At 49.6% G+C, this 14280-nt stretch overlaps 1 pseudogene across 1 annotated transcript; it reads right to left on the reverse strand.

Annotated features, from left to right (window-relative positions):
• Window positions 1-12895: 12895 nt before the first annotated feature.
• Window positions 12896-13743, reverse strand: LOC308250529 (U1 small nuclear ribonucleoprotein A-like; annotated as a pseudogene). Its single transcript has one exon. The product of its transcript is annotated as a U1 small nuclear ribonucleoprotein A-like (transcript).
• Window positions 13744-14280: the final 537 nt, after the last annotated feature.

A 14280-nucleotide genomic window follows, 5' to 3' on the forward strand; every position in this document is an offset into this window, starting at 1 on the left:
GAGCACCTACTGTGTGCCAGGCCCTGCTCCAGGAAGTGGGGGTGGGGCATACAAAGTCCCCACTCTGGTGGAGATGACTTGAGACAGACAAGAGACAAATAGTAGAGCCCAAACCCTGGCAGGTCAGATGTTGGTAACAGCTTTGAAGAAAATAAATCAGTGAAGACGGCTAGGAAGGTGCAATTTTAAACAGGGCTAAGTCAGAGAGGGACTCCTTGCCTGAAAAAGGACCCGAAGGTGACAGAGGGAGCCAATAGGAGGATAGGGTATGGTGGCTTATTCAAGGAGGCAGTAGCAGCAAGTGCAAAGGCCTGGAAGCAGCCCTGGTGTTGGCTCCCAGGAGCCGGGGAGGAAGTGAGGGCCAGGAGGCAGGGTTAGCAGCTCCAGCATTGGAACAAGGCCCTTCTCCCAGAAGGGCCTGTGCTTGGATTCATGATCTGCTGTTGTGGTCATTCCTAATTATTTTTGAACAAGAGGTCACGAAGTTTCATTTTGCACTGGGGCCCGCAAATTCTGTAGCTGATGATGTATAGATGGTGCAGGGCCTTGTGGGCTGCAGGAAGGACTCAAGATTTTACTCTGAAGAAGGTGGGAGCCCTGAAGGGCTGTAGATAGAGGAGGGATGGCCCCTGACTCAGATTTGATAGAATGTCTCTCCCTGCCATGTTCAGGCCTCAAAGAAGCTGTTGAAATAATGCATGTTACCGCCCTGGAGAGTGTTAAATACAGTCTCTTAATTCTCATATCATCATCAACTATGCAGCTTGCCCTCTACAGAAGAATAACTTTTTTGAGCCTTGGGTTTTCCCATCTGTAAAATGGGAAATTAAACCCTGTCACTTTTCCCGGGCAGATGAGGGCCTAGAATGAGGGCGAATTGAATAAGCAAACTTTAAAGCCCCCCTCCAAACCCTTCAAGATAAATAATACTTTAATGTAATATTTTTAAAAACAAAAATTAATGTAAAAGAATTTCATGGTGCCCAGCTGGCATGGCTCAGTGGTTGAGAGTCAACCTGTGAACCAGGAGGTGGTTTGATTCCTGGTCAGGGCACATGCCTGGGTTGTGAACTCGATCCCCCATGTGGGGTGTGCTGGAGGCAGCCAATCAATGATTCTCTCTCATCATTGATGTTTCTATCTCTCTCTCCCTCTCCCTTCCTCTCTGGAATCAATAAAAAAATCTAAAAAAAAATCCATGGTGATGGAAGGAAACTAGACTTTGGGAGGTGAGCACACAATGGAATATACAAATGTAGGATTATAATGTTGTATACCTGAAGTTTATATAATGTTATTAACCAATGTTATCCCAATAAATTTAATTAAAATAAATAAATAAAAATACATGATGAGCAGCCTGGCCGGTGTGTTCAGTGGTTAGAGCCATGGTCAGCAAACTGCGGCTCGCGAGCCACATGTGGCTCTTTGGCCCCTTGAGTGTGGCTCTTCCACAAAATACCACGGCCTGGGCGAGTCTATTTTGAAGAAGTGGCGTTAGAAGAAGTTTAAGTTTAAAAAATTTGGCTCTCAAAAGAAATTTCAATCGTTGTACTGTTGATATTTGGCTCTGTTGACTAATGAGTTTGCCAACCACTGGGTTAGAGCATGAGCCCACACACTGAAGGGTCAGGGGTTTGATCCCTGGCCCTGGTCAGGGCATGTCTGGGAGGCAACCAATGGATGTGTCTCTCACACCTCTCTCTCTCTCTCTCTCTCTCTCTCTCTCTCTCTCTCCCTCTCCCTCTCCCTCTCCCTCTCCCTCTCCCTCTCCCTCTCCCTCTCCCTCTCTCCCTCCCTGCCTCCTCCTTCCCTTCTAACAACAAAAAAATGCATGATGAGCAAAATGCCAACCTATTATATAATGGTGGGATCCGATGGGGCCAGAGACAAGTTATAAAAATTCAGGGCCTCCCCAGTCCTGGTGCTGTAAAAGAAAAGGAACAGCTTTTGCAAAGTTCTTCAATATTCCAGTTGGGTTCTGGAATACACAGACCCCACAAGTCATATGAGAATTCCCGGATTGGGATGGGCTACAGTATTTTGGGGGCCCAGAGCAAAATGAAGATGTATGGCCGCTTGTTCAAAAATGATGAGGAATTTTTAGATGGTGATAACAGAGCGGTGAACCAAGGGCAGGGTCCTCCCTTGGAGAGGACAGGGTCCTGTTTGAGTGCATGAGTTGCCTACCCTTGAATCTGGCCCTACGCCCAATACACACCTCCCACACACCTGGGAGGCCCCCTGCATCTGACCCTCACCTGCGCAGGCACCTCCCAGTATTAAGGCACTCACTCGGTGTCCAAACACTTCCACGTTAACAGACTCCAGAGCTGATCACAGACACTCCCAGCACAGTGGGGTCAGGGCAGGGCCACAGGGAGGGACTCCGGGCTTTGCCTTTAAAGGAGAGTAATTATGAAAAAGTAATTTTCAGATAAAAGGGCCTGTCAGCACATAGCAAAGCCCCGAAGTGTGGCCCAAACTATGAATAATAATAAACTCACCCACATGTATATGTCTTTACTACATGCCGGCTCTGCCTTAAGCATTTTAGTCCTAGGTACTGCCATGGTTACATTTGAATGAAGGGGAATGAAGGCACTGAGAGGTTAAGGAACTTGGCCACAATCACACAGCTGGGAGGTGGCAGAGCCAGGGTGTCAACCTAGGGACTTAGACCCTTGACTCCAAGTTACTGCCCTTCCAGAGAGGGCCTGAGGCTGGGCAGATCTCGGTAGAGCTGTGCCTGGGACTGAATTCTGTCCTCCCAAATCTCTGTGCGGAAGCCCTAACCCCCAATGTGGTTGTATCTGGAGATGAGGCTTTTAGGAAATAAGCTTAAGTGAGGTCGTAAGGGTGGAGCCCTCGTCTGATAGCACCTGTGTCTTTATAGAAAGAGGAAGAGAGATCTCTCTGTCACACTCACCGTAGAAAGGCCGAGGGAGGACTGCAGTAAGGCAGCCATCTGTAAGCCAGAGAGTTCTCACCAGAAACAGAATCCGCTGGCACCTTGATCTTGGACTTCCCAGCCTCCAGATCTGTGGGAAATACATGTTTATTGTTTAGAAGCCGCCAGGTCTGTGGTGTTTGGTTACGGCAGCCTGAGCTGACTCAGCTGCATTCTGCTTTGATGGGGCAGCCTACTCCTGACAAAGATCATGTTCATATCCACCAACATTCATTGAGCACCTACTGTGTGACAAGCACTGTGCAGGGAATGGGAAAGACCAAATCCCTGCCTTGCAGAGCTGCCACTTCGATGGGGATAATAAGCACATACAAGGAAATTTAAATCAGATATTATTATTAAGAAAAATATAGAAGGGTGAGTGAATGGAGGCCAGGAAGTTTTCGGGAGGGCCACTACAGCCTGTGTGAGGAAGTGATATCAGAACTGAGACCTGGAGGAAGCGAGGTGATGTCTAGAGGGAGATCCTTCAAGGCAAAGGGCACGGCCATGCAAAGGCCCTGAAGCAGGATAAGGCCTGGTGGTTGGAGGAACAGAGAAGAGGCCTGCGTGGCTGGAGCAGAGTGAGCAAGGGGGAGAGAGGGAGAAAGTGAGGGTAGGGAGGGGATCGGGGCAAGTTGTACAGGGCCTTGTGGGCCAAGGACAGGACCCGGGCTTTTACCACAAGGGAGGTTGAGGCCCGGAGAGCTGTGGGCAGAGGAGGAACGGGATCTGAGTCAAGATTTGAAAGCCTATCAGCTCTGCAAGGGGAGAGATTTGGTCCTCCCTGGTCACTGCTGTCAGTCTCCACTTAGAGTGGTGCTTGGCACACAGTAAGTGCAATGAATTTTTACTGAAGGAATGAATGAATAATAGCTCCCTTAGGGTTTGGGGGTTGGGGGGTACCAAGAGCAGTAAAATCACATGGTTCCAGGTCACCTAGCCAGGTTATGGCAGGCCAGGGACTGAACCCAGAGCTGGACAGCTGAGGCCCCAGCTCCGCCAGACCGATCAGGGAGTCCCCGTGCCCGAATGGTGGCCACCTGTTTCCCCTGCCTGTGATTAATGGCCAAGCAGCCCCATCCATCACTTGCCAGCCAGCGCCTGGCTCTGCCCGGGAGGCCGTGGGGCCCAGCACTCATTTGTAAGCAGGCAGCCAGGCTAGTCTCAGATGGTTGGTGACACGAGACAGATCCCTGCTCCAATTTGGCCCCAGATGTGGCCCTGAGAACCCCAGGGGGAGGAAAGACCAGCATGTGGACCCAAGGGGCTGGGGATGAGTGGGGTCTGAGGGATGTGGAATGGCAGCCACCCAGACAGGAAGATCTTCGAAAGCCCTGATTCTCCCCCAATTTATTACATAATCAAACTGTCCCCTTCTTGGTTGTAGCATTCCACTCTGCCTTTCCCTCCCCTGCTGTGTTCTATTCTTTCTACCACCCCCTCTCCCCCCCAAAAAAAAGCTCCTTGTTGCAGTGGGCCCAGCCCAGCCTGCCCCTCTCCCGAACCTCAGTTTGGGCATCCCCTTGACCCACTGGCCTCTCTCCTTGCCTTCCCCCATTCCCACTCCCAGCAAAACCTCCTATCCCTCGGCTCAGGGGCATGACTGACTAGTGCCTTGAAGCCTCAGGAAGGAATGAGGAGGACAGGCTCCCCGTCCGCTTGGTGCACACGTAGCTGAGGAGGCAGGCATTTATCTGACTGCCCTCTAATGTGGCTCCCAACCAGGGGGGATTCTGTCCCCAGGAGGCATTTTGCAATATCTGGGGACATCTGTTGTCACAGTGAGGAAGTGCTCCAGTGGGTGGGGGCCAGGGATGCTGCTTGGCACCCCTCAGTGCCCAGGACGGTCCCCAGCATAGTGACCCGGCCCCGTTGAGAAGAAGGAGGGACCTTGATGCCTTAATAAGAGCCAAGTGACAAATTGGGAGAAGAGAGTGAGGCGTTCCCTTGCAGGAGAGTATGTAACAAGGAACCTGACCTGCCTAGAGGGTTGGAGGCTCGGGGGTCCCTACTGGAGGACGTCCCCTAAAATAAATGAGGTGGGGTTACCTAGGCGACAGCTAATTCAGTTGGAGAAAACTGCAGGTCCCGAGGCCCTGAGGAGGGGGCAAAGCTGCTGGGACAGGGGAGCACGAGGAGGCTGGAGGGGAGTGGGCCAGAGGGAGAGAAGATGGGGAGTGAGAGGGGGCAGACCCCCAGGGCCTTGGATTCTGCATTCATCCAGAAGGTTTGTGAGTATCAAAAGCGAGCAGGGGGCAGGGTGGCCTTATGCCTTTCATGGGTCCCTTCCTCTGCAAAAATTATTAAGACATTTTGCCATGGTGTTGGTATACAGACAGATATCAGCTGGGCTGGATGTATGACAATCTATTTGTGATTATTATATTCATTGTTTTCTTCCGATTTTTTAAAATCCTCACCCAAGGATACGCTTTTATTGATTTTAGAGAGAGGAAGGGAGAGGGAGAAAGAAAGAGAGAAACACTGATGTCAGAGAAAAACCTTGATTGGTTGCCTTCTGTATGCACCCTGACCGAACCCGCAACCTTTTGGTGTATGGGACGATGCTCCAACCAACTGAGCCACCTGGCCAGGACTTCCAATTTTAAAGGAAATTAAAAACATGTTACAGGCTCCTAAAAGTACCATGGGGCCTGGGCGTTGCGCCCAGTGGCTACCATAGCCCTGGTAGGAAAAACCTCAGAGAGCAGAGAGGAAGTGGGGCAGGTGGAGATGGGGTGCAGGCTGGACAAGGGTAGGGATGGGCAGGGAGGGAAAGGACCCCATACAAGATACAAGCGAGATCCAGCAGGGCGGTGTTCAGCATGGACAGCGAGCTGGAGGGCAGAGCCATCATGGGAGTGAGCTGGCCCAGGAGACGGTGTCTGGGTAGCTTGCTAGTTCCGTTTTGGATAAGCCGAGTGCAAGAACCCTGTGAAACGCCCACAAAAATGTCAAGGAGGGGCAACATAGATACACTGGACTTCATCGAAATTAAGAACATGTGTGCATCGAAGGACACCATTATGAGAATGAAATGACATCTCAGAATGGGAGAAAATAGTTGTAAATCCTGTATCTGAGCAGAATCCATTGTCTCCCATTCTGAACATAAAGAAATAGAAAGGACTCCTACACCACAACAGCAGCAAACAAACCACCCAACTCAAGACTGGGCAAAGGCCTGGCCAGCACAGCTCAGTGATTGAGTGTCAACCTTTGAACCAGGAGGTCATGGTTCCATTCCCGGTCAGGGCACATGCCCAGGTTGCAGGCTTGCTCCCCATTGTGGGGTGTGCAGGAGGCACCCGATCAATGATTCTCTCTCATCATTGATGTTTCTATCTCTCTCTCCCTCTCCCTTCCTCTCTCTAAAATCAATAATAATATATATATATATATATTATATATAAAAGACTGGGCAAAGGACTGGAACAGATGTTCTCCAAAAAAGACATGCATTTGGCCAAGATGCTCAACATCACTAATTATTAGGGAGATGCATGAGTCACAGTGAGATGCCACTTCACATGCATGAGTGTGGTTATAATAAAAAATGAAAAATAACTTTTTGTTTGTTTGTTAATCCTCACCTGAGGATATTTTTTCCATTGATTTTTAGGGAGAGTGGAAGGAAGAGGGAGAGACAGAGAGAAACATTGATGTGACAGAGACACATTGACTGGTTGCCTTCCACAGCCCCCGCCCCCGTCGGGGCCAGGGATCGAGCTTGCAATAGAGGTACCTGCTCTTGACTGGAACTGAACCCGAGACACTTCGGTCTGCGGGCCAATGCTCTAACCACCGAGTCAAAGCAGCTAGGACAGATTTTGTGGAGAAATTGGAGCTCTTGTGCACAACTGGTGGGAATGAAGAATAGGGCAGCTGCTCTGGGAAATGGAATGGCGGTTCTCCAAAAAGTTGAGCATAGAATTACCACGTGACCCAGCAATTCCACGCTTAGGTGTATGCCACAAAGAATTAAAAGCAGGAATTCAAACAGATATTTGTATACCGGTGTTGGTAGCAGCATTATTCACAACAGCCAAACGTGGAAACAAGAGTCCATCGATGGATGAATAGATAAACGCAATTTACCATCTTAACCACTTCTAAGTGCACAGTTCAGTGACATGAAGTACATTCATATTGCTGTACAATCATCCCCACTATCTGTCTCCAGAACTTTAGCATCTTCCCAGACTCTGTCCCCATTAAACACTGACCCCCAACCTCTTCCTCTAGCGTCTGGCTCCCACCATCTACTTTCTGTCTCTGTGGATTTGACTCCTCCAGGGGCCTCCTTTGAATGGAATTCACACAGTATTTGTCCTTTTGTGACTGGCTTACTTCATTCACTCAACACTCCAAAAAGAAGCCCTATCCCCGTTAACAGTCATAACAGTCCCCGTCCCTCTCCCCAAACCTCTGGCAACCATGAATCCACTTTCTGTCTAGATTCCCCTGTTCTGGACATGGAATCACACACTTTATTGCTTTTTTTGTCTGGTTTCTCTCACTGAGCGTCACATATTCAAGGTTCATCCCCATTGTAGTGAGTGTCAGTGCTTCACTCCTTTTAATGGCTGCATAATATATATATATCCTCCACATCGCATTTTATTTATCCATTCATAAGCTGATGGATATTTGGGTTGTTTCCACCTTATTTATGTACAAGTTTTCATGTGAACATAGGATTTTTTCTCTCTTGGGTGGACACCTAGGAGTGGAATTGCTAGGTCAGACGGGAACTTTGTTTCACCTTCTGAGGAACTGCCAGGTTCTTTTCCACAGCGGCTGCGTGGTGTTTCACTCCCTCCAACAATGCCCGAGGGTCCCAATTTTTCCAAGTCCTCGCCAGCACTAGTTATTAGCCTCCTTCAACCTTCGACCTCAGGTAAACCCCTCCCTGGTCGCTCTCGAGTCCAGCCCTGCAGTGGGGAGAGCAGCTCCTGGTTCCCACAGTCCTCGCATGTTTTGTCTACAACTCATAAAACCCAGGCAAGAAAAACGAGCGCACGGCAATAATGATGTGCTGGGAGCTGTTCTAAATCTTCTTCACATGTCCGTTCATTTCCTAGTGACCCATTTTACAAACGGGCTCAGTAGAGGCTCAGAGAGACTACGGCCTGGCTGGAGGCTCCCCAGCCTGGAAGGGGCTGGGCACCCAAGTCTCTGAGCCTTGTCACCCCCACTCAGGGCCCTGCTTGACAATGAATGTGTTTTATTTTTGTGTTTCTTCTTCTCTTGGGAGCTTTCAGCTGTGCCCTGGGGAACCTGGCATTGGCAGGGCCAGGAACTGCTGTTGGAGTGTTTAAAGGCCTTTAAAAGGTGTTCTCAGCATTTCTCGGATGCTGCGCAGTAATTAAGTATGGTGATTAGGGGAACACCTTCAGTGGGCGTGTCTCTGGGGACACCAGGGGACATTTGGGAATTGTAAGGAGCAGGGAGGTGTGACTGCCCACCTGGCCTGCCCTCCAGAGCCCCCCCCCCCCCAGCTCACTCCCCGTCTCTCCTGAGACACCCAAGGGCCAAGTGCCTGCAGCAGCTTTGCAACTGGTGGGCTGTGTGGCTCTATACATGTGTCTGTGAGTCTCTGGGCCTCCGCCGGGTGGGATTAGTGTCCTTATAAGAAGAGAAGCAGCCCGGCCGGGCGTGGCTCAGTGGTTGAGCATCGACCTATGAACCAGGAGGTCACGGTTAGATGGTTAGATTCCTGGGCAGGGCATATGCTCGGATTGCTCAGTGTGGGGCTTGCAGGAGGTAGCTGATCAATGATCCTCTCTCATCATTGATGTTTCTATCTCTCTCTCCCTCTCCCTTCCTCTCTGAAATCAATTAAAAAAAATTTTTTTTAAAGAGAGAAGGAGGCCAGAGCTCTCTCTCCACTATGTGAGGACAGAGCGAGAAGCAACCATCTTTCTGCAGGCCAGAAAGAGGGCCCTCACATATTCAAGGTTCTAACCCTGCACGCACCTTGGTCTTACAATTCCAGTTTCCAGAACTGTGAGAAAATAAATTTTGGTTGTTTAAGCCACCCAGTCTGTGGCATTTAGTTATGGCAGCCTGAGCAGACTCAGACAAGGAGTTATGTAATTTAATTCCCAGAATAGCCCCAGGGGGAAGCTGCTGTAGCCAAGGAGACCTAGAGGCCCAGAGAGGGCAAGATACTCCCCCAGGATCACACAGACATGAGACTGGCTAGTTCTCAGTTCCCCATGTATTTCTCAAACCTTCTCTGCTCTCCGCCCGCCCGCCCCCCTCCCCCCCCCCCCCCCCCCCCCCCGCCAACCACCCCAGGGAGGCAGTTTAGGTTCATTGTTTTTTAATTTGTCTTTATTGTTGAAAGTATTACAGATATCCCCCCTTTTCCTGCCATTGACCTCCCTCCAGGTTCACTGTTAATAGAGAGATGTGAGTTCAAATTCTTACTCTGGCATTCTACTTTCTGAGTGATGTGAGCAAGACACATTCAATGTCTGAGCCTCAGTTTCCTCATCTGCAAAACAGGAGTCCTAACAGTTCCAGAAAGTTGTGAGGGTGGAAAAAAATTAGGCATGACAGTCCCTTAGCTGGGGCTTAGCACAGAGTAAGAATAGTTGGGCAGCAGTCCTCTCTGCTCAGTTTCTTCTTCTATAAAACAGGCATAATGTTGGTACCTACATGTGTAACGTGCTTGAGTCAAAGACTTGAGTGGATGGCAGTAAAGAGCTCAGCACAGGGTCTGAAGCCAGTAAGCACTTGATATATATTAATTTTTTTAAATGGTCCTAAGGCCCTGGCCCGTGTGACTCGGTTGGGCGTTGCCCTGTGCCCCCAGGGATTGCCGGTTAGATTTCCTGGGGCACATGTTCAGGTTGTAGGCTTGATCCCGGTGCTCATAAAACCAAGCATGCCCACCAACCCAGAGACACACACACCAGGACCCCCGTTCCTAAGGATGCGTGGCAGCTTTCTCTACAAACTGGAATGTCCAGCCTGGTCCGAGAGGAGCACACATGGTTATTTGCATTTAAATGTAAATTAATTCAAATGAAAAAAAAAATGAGTTCCTTAGTTGCCCTGGCACACACCTCTCAAGGGCTCAATGGCCACAGCGGCTGGCTTGTCGACAACCCCAAACTAGAATAGTGCCATCTTGGTAGAAAGCGCTCCCCTAGGTCAGGCGATGCAGGTCTCCCCTGCCCACGGGCGCGGTTCCAGGACCGTCCACACGGGGGCAGTATGTCCCAGGATCCAGCGACTTAGGCACAAGCTGAGCTAAGGATACCGCTCAGCTTGCACGTCCCTGAAAAGCACCCACTGAGAGTCAGGCACTGTGCTGACACCGCACAGCCCCCAGATATTCTACTCCAGGGTTCCCCCTCTTCACTTGGACATCGGGGCTGGGTCACTCTCTGTAGGGGGACATAGGGGGACATCCTGGGCACTGTGGGGGTGTTGAGCAGCATCCCAGGACTCCACCCACTCAACTCCAGGAGCACCCACAGTAGTGACAACCAGAAATGTGACCAACATTACTGTCTTTTGTAGGGCATAATCACACTCAGGTGAGAATCACCATTGATTAGTGGAATAATAAATGACAATAATCATTATTATTATTATAACAAGAAACAACACTCCTGGACGTGTTTCCTGTGTACAAGGTCTTGTTTTAAGCATTTTGCATAAATTAAACCCTCTGAGGTAGGTACCTGTTATACAATATCTCTGTTTTACAAAAAAGGAAATGGAGAAAGGTTGAATCACTGCCTAAAGGTTACAGCTCGACATTATGGAGCTGGGATTTGAACCCAGAAATTGTGGGTGCAGAGTCTGGGCTATTACTGACCAGCCCACTTCTCACCAATCCTGCAGCCTCCACTCTGGTCCAGCCCCCATCCTCTACTGTCTGGGCCAGCACAATCCTCTCCGCCCTAGTCCTTTACTTCCCACCCTCGCCCTACCACCACAGCCTGTCCTCCCAGCGGCAGCCATCAGAGGGCGCCTGCGAGCCCTCTATGGCTCTCATCTCCCTTTTTTCCTAGTAGGGAAAAAGCCCCAGGCCTCCCGGTTCCCACCACCCCGCCCCCCACTAAGTTCCTGCACCACCTGCACTGCTCCCCTCCCTGCCCTCACTTCCTCCCTTCCTCCCCCACGCTCACTCTGCTCCAGCTATACGCATTCCTCCAACACACCAGGCTCTGTCCTGCCCCAGGACATTTGCATGGGCTGTGTCCGCAGCCTGGATTGCTCTTCTTGTAGATATACCAAATGCCTTGCTCACTTCCTCAGAGTCCCTTTCTAATTCCTGTATCTAAAATTCCACCCCCTCCCAAGCTCCCTACTCTGTTTTATTTTCTTCTCTTTAGCATTACTCCTCATATTCTATATATTTAAACTTTATATTTGTTTGTTATCTGTCTGCCCCCACTTAGAATGCCAGCTCCATGAAGGCAGAAATTTTTGTCTGATTTCTCATTGCTGTGTCCCCAGCGCCTATAACCGTGCCTGACACACCATGCTTGATAAATTTTTGTTGAATAAAAAACTGGCTTGGCCTGACTGGTTTGGCTCAGTGGATAGAGTGTTGGCCTGTGGACTGAAGGGTCCCAGGTTTGATTCTGGTCAAGGGCATATGCCTGGGTTGCGGGCTTGATCCCCAGTGTGGGACATGCAGAAGGCAGCCAATCAATGACTCTCATCATTGGTGTTTCTATCTCTCTCTCCCTCTCTCTTCTTCTCTGAAATCAATAAAAATGTATTAAAAAATACCACCAAAAAACCCCGGCTCTATTATGTCCATTCAGCACATTATAATGATAAACCAGAGCATTTATTGAGTACTTATGTGTGCCAAGCTATGTGGGAATTTTTTTATCGCTTACTTATTTTTTGAGATATAGTTCACATATCAAATTTACACAAATTTAAAAATTTATTTTAAAGTGTACAATTCAGTGGTTTTTAATATATTTAAGATGCTGTGTTGCCAGTGCCACTAATTACAGCATATTCCATCACCCCTAAAAGAAACCCTGTCCCTGTTAGCAGTCACTTACCATCCCCTCCCCAAACTCCTGGCAACCACTAACCCACTTCCTGTCTCTGTGGATGTGCCTGTTCTGGACATCTCATGTAAATGGAATCACACACTCTGTGGCTTTTGCATCTGGCTTCTCTCACCGAGCATCATGTTTTCAAAGTTCACCCATGATGGAGTGTATGTCAGTGCTTCCCTACTTCTCATGGCTGTCTATACTATTCCAGTGTGTTCTGGGTTTCACGTGGATGGACACATTGTGTCTATTCATCCACAAATGGGCCCTTGGGTTGTTCCCGCTTTTTGGCTGTTACGAATGACATTGCTGTGAACATTCATGTGCATGATTTTTGTTTGAACACCTGTTTTCTGCATGTCCTTGCCACCACTTGTTATTATCTGCCTTTTTTTTTATGGTTTTATTTATTTATTTTATTGGTTTCAGAGAGAGAAAGGAAGAGGGAGAGGAGAGAGAGAGAGAGAGAGAGAGAGAAGAGAGAGAGAGAGAGAGAGAGAGAAACATCAATGATGAGAGTGAATCTTTGATCGTCTGCCTCCTGCACACACCCTACCGGGGGTCAAGCCCACAATCTGGGCAAGGGCCCTGACTGGGAATAGAACCATGACCTGGTTCATGGGTGGATGTTCAACCACTGAGCCACACTGGTTGGGCTATCTTTTTTCTTTTTTTCTTTTTTTTGTAGCAAATCAAACATAAAAATCACTTTAATTCCAGCCTAACAGCACCAGGTGCAATGTCTGGGGACAGACTCTGGGTACAATGCCATGTGACCACTCACTCACACTCGTGGCTCCAAGAAGGCCCCCGAAGGGGACTTACCTTCAGGGGGCCGAGGCAAGGGGAAGAGGGAAGGCCCCCAAACAGGAGGTAGGGGCAAGCCTGGGGAGAGGTGCTACTTCTTGGCAAAGGAGATCTTCATGGTGTAGTTCTGGGCCATCTTAAAGCCCTGCAGGGCATCGCGAGCAGCCCCTGCCTGAACCTCATCGTCAAACTCCGCGAAGGCGATGTGTTGCGGCCCTGGGACCAGCTGGACCTCCTTGAAGCCAGGGAACTGACTGAAAAGCATGGACAGCATGAGCTCATTGGTCTCCTCTGGCAGGTTGGTGAGGAACAAGATGTGATTTGGTGGGTTTTCTGAAAGAGGCTGAGCAGGTGGCATCTGCCCTGGCATAAGCTGCTGTGGGGGCATGGCCCCCGGTGGTATCTGGCCAAGTGCGAGGCCTGGAGGTAGGATCATGCCAGGGGGTGGCAGGTAGGGAGGCTGGCCTGGCATGTGGTGCATGATGCGGGGCGCCTGAGTCATCGGCGGCATGCCCGGGACAGGCCCCGGGACGGCCCCCACTGCAGGGGTGGCTGCTCCGCCCTGCACGGCCTTCTTTGCAGCTGGGGTCTCCTGGCTCTTGGGCTTCCTCTTCTCCTGCTTACGGTCATGCTCCACAAAAGTGCCCTTCATCTTGGCAATGATATCCGAGTCGGTCTTGGCATACTGGATACGCATGGGCTTGTCGTAGAAGGGAAACCCTGCATGGAACGCAGGACGTTGGTGGCACTGCTGACCTCCTTAAGGATGACAAAGGCTTGGCCCCTCATCTTCAGGCTCCGTGACACCAGGATATCCAGGATCTGGCCAAACTGGGAGAAGATCGCATACAGGGACTTCTTCAGCTCATCCTTCTTGATCTTCTCACTGAGGTTGTTGATATAAATAGTATGGTTGGGTCGGGTCTCGGGAACTGCCATGGAGGGAGGTGCTGCGGTAGGGCAATGGAGTTACAGGTCCAGCTAGTGGCTGCTTCTCTATCCTTTTTTTTTTTTTTTTTAAATATATTTTATTGATTTTTTACAGAGAGGAAGGGAGAGGGATAGAGAGTCAGAAACATTGATGGGAGAGAAACATTGATCAGCTGCCTCCTGCACACCCCCCACTGGGGATGTGCCCGCAACCAAGGTACATGCCCTTGACCGGAATCGAACCTGGGACCTTTCAGTCCGCAGGCCGACGCTCTATCCACTGAGCCAAACCAGTTTTGGCGCTTCTCTATCCTTTTAATTCTAGCCATCCTAGTGGCTGTTGAAGTTATCTCACTGTGGTTCTGATTTGCATTTTCCTGGGTATCTACTATGTGCAGAGAACCTTTTCATGTGTTTATTGATACTTGGAAATTTTTATCATTAACCCATTTTAACAGTTGCAGAAACAGGGGCTCGGAGAGGGATAGCCACTTCCTGAAAGTCACACAGCTGGGCTGGAGGGGCAAGTGTGTGAGGTCTGAGAAC

Source organism: Plecotus auritus, assembly GCF_963455305.1.
Source record: "Plecotus auritus genome assembly, chromosome: 6".
NCBI classification, from domain to species: domain Eukaryota; kingdom Metazoa; phylum Chordata; class Mammalia; order Chiroptera; family Vespertilionidae; genus Plecotus; species Plecotus auritus.